This window comes from Gavialis gangeticus, unplaced genomic scaffold, assembly GCF_001723915.1.
Source record: "Gavialis gangeticus isolate Ggan-Ray unplaced genomic scaffold, GavGan_comp1, whole genome shotgun sequence".
In the NCBI taxonomy this organism is placed as follows: Eukaryota; Metazoa; Chordata; order Crocodylia; family Gavialidae; genus Gavialis; species Gavialis gangeticus.
In genome coordinates this window covers 36427879-36434749 of record NW_017729034.1, presented here as the reverse complement: position 1 = coordinate 36434749, position 6871 = coordinate 36427879, and the positions used below count along the sequence as shown (strand labels likewise).

The following is a 6871-nucleotide window of genomic DNA, read 5'->3' as shown; positions in this document are numbered from 1 at the left end:
TGCTGTTTTGACCCACTTCAAGCTCAAAATCAAAACAAAACAAAACAAAGGGCTTTGAAACATCCTCAAAACAAAACAAGGGCAGTTGAAGTGTTGCGAATTTTTTAAACGTTTTGAGTTTCAAAGTTCAAGCAGGGCTTACCTTCAGGGAAACAGAAAGTAAAGAGAGGGAAGGGGAAGTGGGAGGGGAAGGACTGCTCTGATATTGACTGTGTAGCTAGCCAGTGACTGTCATCCTTCCCTGAGGTCCCTTCCAATCCCAGTGCTCTGGGGGAGGATGGAAAAACAGCATAAAAGGCAGCATTGTTTGAACTGGTCTGCTTTCTACCTTGGGGTCAGTTACTTAGCTATCTTCCAAAAGCTCAGGAGCATTAGACAACCAAGGCTACTACTACTATTGATTTCCTATTTGCTAGCCTAGCAAGTGGGATTCTGCAATACCTTTTGCTTTCTTTCTAGACCCTTTTATTCTATTATTATATTCACTGATTTATTCTTTTCAATGTCATAATTATATTGCATGTTATACTATAGAAAGTATATAGGAAGACATATATACATTTATATATTTTTAAAAGACAAGAAGCTATGAAGCACACCGTGAAGTGTGATGGAAAGGCAGCTGACAAGCCTTCAGGGAGGGGCAGAAGAGGGGGTAGAGGGAGAGGTGTAAGTTCCCCACCCCCCAAACTGAGACACAGCCTCTCTGCTACAACAAGCAGGCATGATGTTTTCACTAGTACAGGCAAGAAGGAGAGGGGAGCAGTGCCAGTACTACTGCTTGTGCCTTCTGCATCCCCTCCAAGAGCATCAATCATAAGGCCCCACCACTACCACCACCATGACAACAAGCACCAGCACCAGCATGAAAGTCTCCTCCACCCCTATTTCATTTCCTATGCTGAACCTTCCTGTGCCAGAGGAAGAGCTGGAGCTGGAGCTGGATCATTGTGCCCTAGTAAGGAAAATTCTGGGGAAAGAGGGGGAATCATCTGAGTTTGTGCTCCACACCCCTCAATATTCTCCTAAAGCCAGGTCTCCTTCCCCAGAAGGCACTTCAGAGGAGGCTGAGGTAGAGGTTGTGGAGGTGAGGGACCAGCTGGGGTGGGGGTGGGAAGGGGGATGTAGCAGTGCAGGTAAAAGTGGAGACGTACCTGGGGAGTCAGATGTCCAGCAGGTTGTAGTGTCAGAATTCCACTGTCTCTATTGAGTCCATGAGTTTCTGTACCTAGGAGGTTGATGAAGTGCAGTTCATAGGCTGATCTGTGAAAAGTGGTTTGTAAATCTCCTTTGAGAATCAGGCCTGAGAAATTGGAGACAGGTGGTGTTCTGTTGTTGTGTTTGATAGATTTTGGTGTGCACTCATTCTCACATGCAGTTGTTGTTTGTTGTCTCCATGTATTTTCCATCAGGGCACCAAGTGCCCTGATGAAGATATGTATTGTATTGTGAAGATATCTCCACACTGGAAACATTGCAGGAAGGTTTTGTGTGTCTTGTCATGGCATGGCTTGGATGCATTCAGTGTGTTTTGGGCTGTAGAAAGTTGGCTTTTGGTGATAAGGATAGTGAAGTTCAGTGCTTGTTTGAATTTACAAACCACTTTTCACAGATAAGCCTATGACATGCACTTCATCAATCTCCTAGGTACAGAAAGTCATGGACTCAATATAGACATTGGAATTCTGACACTGCAACCTATCAGTCATCTGACTCCCCAAGTACCTCTCCATGACCAATGTACTAATACAGACTTCCAGACACTCAAGATCTAGGAGTATCTATAGCTATTTTCTACTATGGGTATTTACTATGCTTCAGGGCTTTTCTGTTTGCAGCACGGCACCAGGAAGGAGTTTTTCCCTTCCTGTTGCCACAGGTGCCAGGAGAGTTTGTTTCTTTGTTTTTGTTTGATTTTGGCTTCCTCAGAAACATTGGGTGTTTGCTGCAGCCAAGCCTGGGGATTTTAACTGTGGTGTGATGGAGGTTCCTGGGTACAGAGTCTTGTCATTTTGCATCAGTACCAGTCCAATCACCATATATGATGGCAGAAAGGAATTGTATTCCTTGTTTAGATGGGTACAGACTGCAGGGTTTTGACTTCTTCTGTACTGGGGGGTGTTGCCCTCTTCATTGGATCTCTCAAGAGTATTGCACCATTTGTTGCAGCAGCAGGATACAACAAATGTTACAGTTGGCCACTGTGATCACCCTGCTTTACCTGTGGCAGGTTAGGGGATTATGGTTTGTGTTGACTGTGTAGTTTTGAGAAAAGGTTAGACAATAGATTTGTGTAAGATGATTTGGGCAAGGATGATCCTTCTTCCTGAATAGATGACCTCTGAAGGTCCCTTCCAGCACTATTTGTATATTATTTTATAGTGGGTGTTGGCGGCATGGTTATTACCAGAAAGTATGTGCCAGCAGAAAGTTAGTGCTTGAGGGTGTCACCAGCTGGGCTGATGCTGGAAGATAAATTCCCCTTGAAAGTTTGTGATGGCAGGGGAAATGGTCAGCTATCTTGGGGGAAGCAGGCGGAAGACCCTAGAAAGGTTGAAGCTTGGGGAGGAGGGCATGGCCTGCTGATCTGATAAGATGCCCAGCCTATGACCTTGAGCATTTTGTACCTCATTAATCAACAAGTGTTAAAATAAATCTGGCTTAGTCAAACCATGCTGAGTATTCCTCAAGGAAATCCTCTCTTGCTGAGAAGGGCTGACCAATCCCTCCCCAAATGATGGAATGCCTCCCCCACCTTGCATCCCTATTCACTGTAGTGGGAACTGTGACCCTACCCACCGAAACTACAGGAAGGGTGTATCTACATGTGCATTTATCCTGGCTTAAATTTATTGTGCAATAAATTATTATGCAATAAGGGGGACGAGGCTGGCATCTACGTATACAGCTGTTAAATCACATTAACGCTGTGTGTGGACTGACTTGGGACTAAAGTTAGTCCCAAGTCAGTTCATACACAGTGTTACTGTGCAGTAAGGTGTCTACATGTGCATTACTGAGCAGTAACTGATCAGGCATAAATTTCATACCTGCATCACGCAGGTATCAAATTTACACTCAAGTCAGTGTAAGTTGCCATTTTACTTCACAGTACAGGTGTGCACATGTAGACATATGCCCATGCTGTGCAGTAATTTCAGTTACTGTGCAGTCAATGTGCATGTGTAGATGTGCCCCAAGAGTCATAAGTGGCACCCCCTGCAATGTTCCATTCAACCTGCTGTGAATTGCTGCCTGGCTGGATTTTAATTACAAGGCAGGTGCAAGCACCCTTGTTGTAGGCAAATGACCACCAAGCTCTGCATCCCCTACTGTAGCCTGTAAAGAATCACCAAAACAGGTTATTTAATCAGTGGGAAAAAACTAAGAAGCAGTGACAAATGTTGGGTTTCTGAGTGCCACATCATGCCATACCACACAGATAGGTGACATATAACAAGTGTGTTTAAGTCCCCATTGGTGATCTGTCTCTTCTTGATAGGGAAGGAGGGTCCCTACACCTCCCACAGTGCTCATGCACCTGCTCTGATCCCTTCAACTGGAGACAGGGTACATCTTGCCCAATTACATCTTGCCATTAGGGTTACATTTTGAGGGCTCATCTAGGATCCCGTGTAGCTGGTGCTAGAATATTACTCGAGCACTGTGTATCTCTGTAGAGAGAGAGATAATGAGCAAGCCAGCAGGAGACATGTCCAACACCGGGTGGTCTGCCATATTCTCCTGGAGTGATAGGACTGTGCAGGGGGGAGCAGGGCAACCTGCTGGTACTGAGGCTACCCCAGAATGGGTGAAGGTTTTCCAACAGATTCTGTGAGAGGTATCCCATTCCCCTAGTGACCAGGTGGCCTATAAGAGATTCCAGAGTTTCTTCGGAACCCTTCCAGTCCCTGCAGGGGAGGAAGGATTCAACTCTTGGCACTGCCATAGTCAAGTGACTTTACTGACTTGGCAAATACCTGATCAGGATAAATGTCGCCATCTGCTGGACGACCTGAGGGAGCCTGTCTTTGGGGTTGTGAGCACCGCCAAACTCCAGAACCCTGACATCACCACCCAGCAATGCTTGCAGGTCCTTTAGGATGTTTTGAGCCAACCCAATGGGAGTTGGGGGGCATACTACAAATTACTGGGAACTTTCCAGCACAAGGGCAAGACTCTTTCAGCATATGTCCTGTGCTTACAGCCAGTGTTACAACTCCTGGTGATCCAAGGAGCACTTAGTGTCATCAACGCCAATCAGCTATAGCTCCAGCAAATTCATATTGGGGCACAGTATAGCTCAGACTTACTCCGAAACCTCAATTTAGCAGGGAGCAGGGGCAGTGCACCTGACTTCAGTCACCTCCTCCAAGAGATTCAGGAAGAGGAAGAGATATCCAGACTAAGAGAAACTATGTGGGTCCTGGAGGATCTTTTCCCCCCAGAGAGAGCCCATGGGTTGGGTGCTAATGGTGGCTCCCCACAAGGACACGTTCTTGGGAGTGGAGGACAAGCCGATGGCTCCAGCATGAGGAGCTGCTGTGGCCAGGACCCCCCACCCCAGGGGTCAGCACTTCCCCCATCATCTTGCCTTGGGAGGACCCCGGCCCTGTACCTACTGTAGGGCCTCAGGGTTCTGCTATAGATGTGGGGAGCTGGGGCACCTGGCGGAGTGCATGCAGCCCAAGAACCCTGAATTAGTATTTGAAAAGTTAAAAGGGCAGCAGGCTGTGGAAAATGGGGAAGGGGCAGACAATGAAGTCAGCTCCACTCCAGACCCAGACAGACTCCCACACATTACCCTCAATAAATTCACTGCCAAAGGGGCTAGTGGGACCCCATGCAGTGGTCCCCATGGCTGTGAATGGTCGCCCATGCCGAGCCATTCTAGACAGTGGGTCCCAGATTACTATCCTATTTGAATACCTCTGTAAGGAACATCTGAGACACTTGCCTTTGCTTCCCCTTATGAGGCTGAGACTTTGTGGCTTAAGTCAGAAGCAGTGTCCTTACAGGGGTTATGTGAATGTCAGGCTAAAATTCTCTGAGGAAATATCTGGGGTGGAGGAAGAAGTGTCAACCATCACTCTAGTATACCCTGATCCAGGGTGGATGAAAGAAGCCACTCTCATTGTAGGGACCAACTCCAGCCTTTTTCAGGTTCTCACTCACTACTGTAAACAACAAGCTGGCCCAGGTCATCAACAATGGTTAACAATGCGTACCTTGTGCTCAGAGGCGTGTGACTAATGAGAGCATAGAGAGATGTGAGGTCACCCTGAGGTTGTGGGGACCTTGCACTTCTCCGGAGCAAAGCCCCAATGAGTCCCTGCACACAGCCAATGGGCGTTGCCTACTTTATGTAATTGGACTGAGAGGGAGAAAAACAATAAGCTGCTGGTGGTGGAGACCCCCACCGGGAGAGAGAGACCTGGTGCACTGAGGGTCCCTGATGGTGTGATCAAGACAAAAGGGCTCTACCAAGACCCCAGTTACAGTGATAGTGGTAAACCCAACCTTGAAAGATATTGTAGTCCACACAGGATAGAAGGTGGCCTTGATAAAGGAAGCTGAAGTGGTGAGCCCTGAGCAGGAGGGAGACCCCCCACCAATTGAGCCTTCAAGGTTTTTTTTCAGGAACTCCCTGGTGCCCGTAGCCTGCAAAGCTCAGCTTGGGGACAAACGCAGAGCTAGAGCCCCTGTTTTCTCCATGTATGACTGGGACATGGGGGAGGCTAAGGAGGTGGAGCAACACATTCATCTGAGCAACCCACAACCTTTTCAAGAAAGGTCCCAGAGCATTTGCCTCACTGAGATGGGGAAAATAAGATGTCATCTACAGGAGCTCAGGGACCACCACATCATCCAAGAGCCCATATGCCTCTCCCATCATGATCATGTGGAAGAAGAACGGCCAATTCCATATGTGTATTGATTACCAGACTTTGAACTCCCTGACCATCACTGATCAATACACCGTCCCATGCATGGCTTTCGACTGTTTAGTAGGGAGCAAATGGTTTTCTGTAATGGACCTCTGCAGTGGCTACTACCAGATACCTCTGTGGGAGGAGGACAAAGAGAAGACTGATTTTATTTGCCCCTTGGGATTCTATCAGTTTGAGTGAATGCCCCAAGGGATAACCGGGACTCCTGCCACCTTCCAGTCTAATGGAGAAGGTGGTTGGGGATATGCAAATGACCCAAGTACTTGTTTATTTAGATGATATTATTATTTTGGAAAGACCCTGGAGGAACACAAAGAATGGCTACTATGGGCACTTGATTGGCTGAAGACTGGTGGACTTAAGTTGGCCATTGATAAATGTAAGTTCTGCCAGGCCTCTGTGAAATATGTAGGTCACAGTTTCATAGTTAGTTAGTAGTAGGGTTGGAAGGGACCTGAGCAGATCATCAAGTCCAACCCCCTGCCATGGCAGGAAAGAGTACGGGGGTCAAACGACCCCAGCAAGGTGTTCATCTAGCCTCCTCTTAAAGACCCCCAGGGCAGGAGCCAGCGCCACTTCTCTTGGAAGTTGGTTCCAGATCCTAGCCACCCCGACCATGAAGTAGTGCCTCCTGATATCTAGCCTAAATCTACCCTCTGCCAGCTTGTGACCATTATTCCTAGTCACTCCTGATAGTGCTTGGGGGAACAGGAACTCCCCCAATGCCTGCTGGTCCCCTCTGACTAGTTTGTAACAGGCCACTAGATCCCCCCTCAGCTGAATAGGTTCAGGTCCCTGAGCCTCTCCTCGTAGGGCTTGCCTTGCTGCCCCCTGATCATGTGAGTGGCCCTCCTTTGGACCCTCTCCATGTTATCCACATCCCTCCTGAAGTGCGGCGCCCAGAACTGGACGCAGTACTG

At 47.8% G+C, this 6871-nt stretch overlaps 1 long non-coding RNA gene across 1 annotated transcript in view; it reads right to left on the bottom strand.

Moving 5' to 3' along the window:
* Nucleotides 1–1271: 1271 nt before the first annotated feature.
* LOC109304313 overlaps nt 1272–6871 on the bottom strand; it is a 20270-nt gene continuing 14670 nt past the window's right edge. Inside the window, exons 2-3 of the long non-coding RNA XR_002099347.1 lie at nt 5435–5442; nt 1272–1367 (exon numbers count right to left, since the gene is read on the bottom strand). This is a non-coding gene — a long non-coding RNA (uncharacterized LOC109304313). The remainder of the gene's footprint in view (nt 1368–5434; nt 5443–6871) is intronic.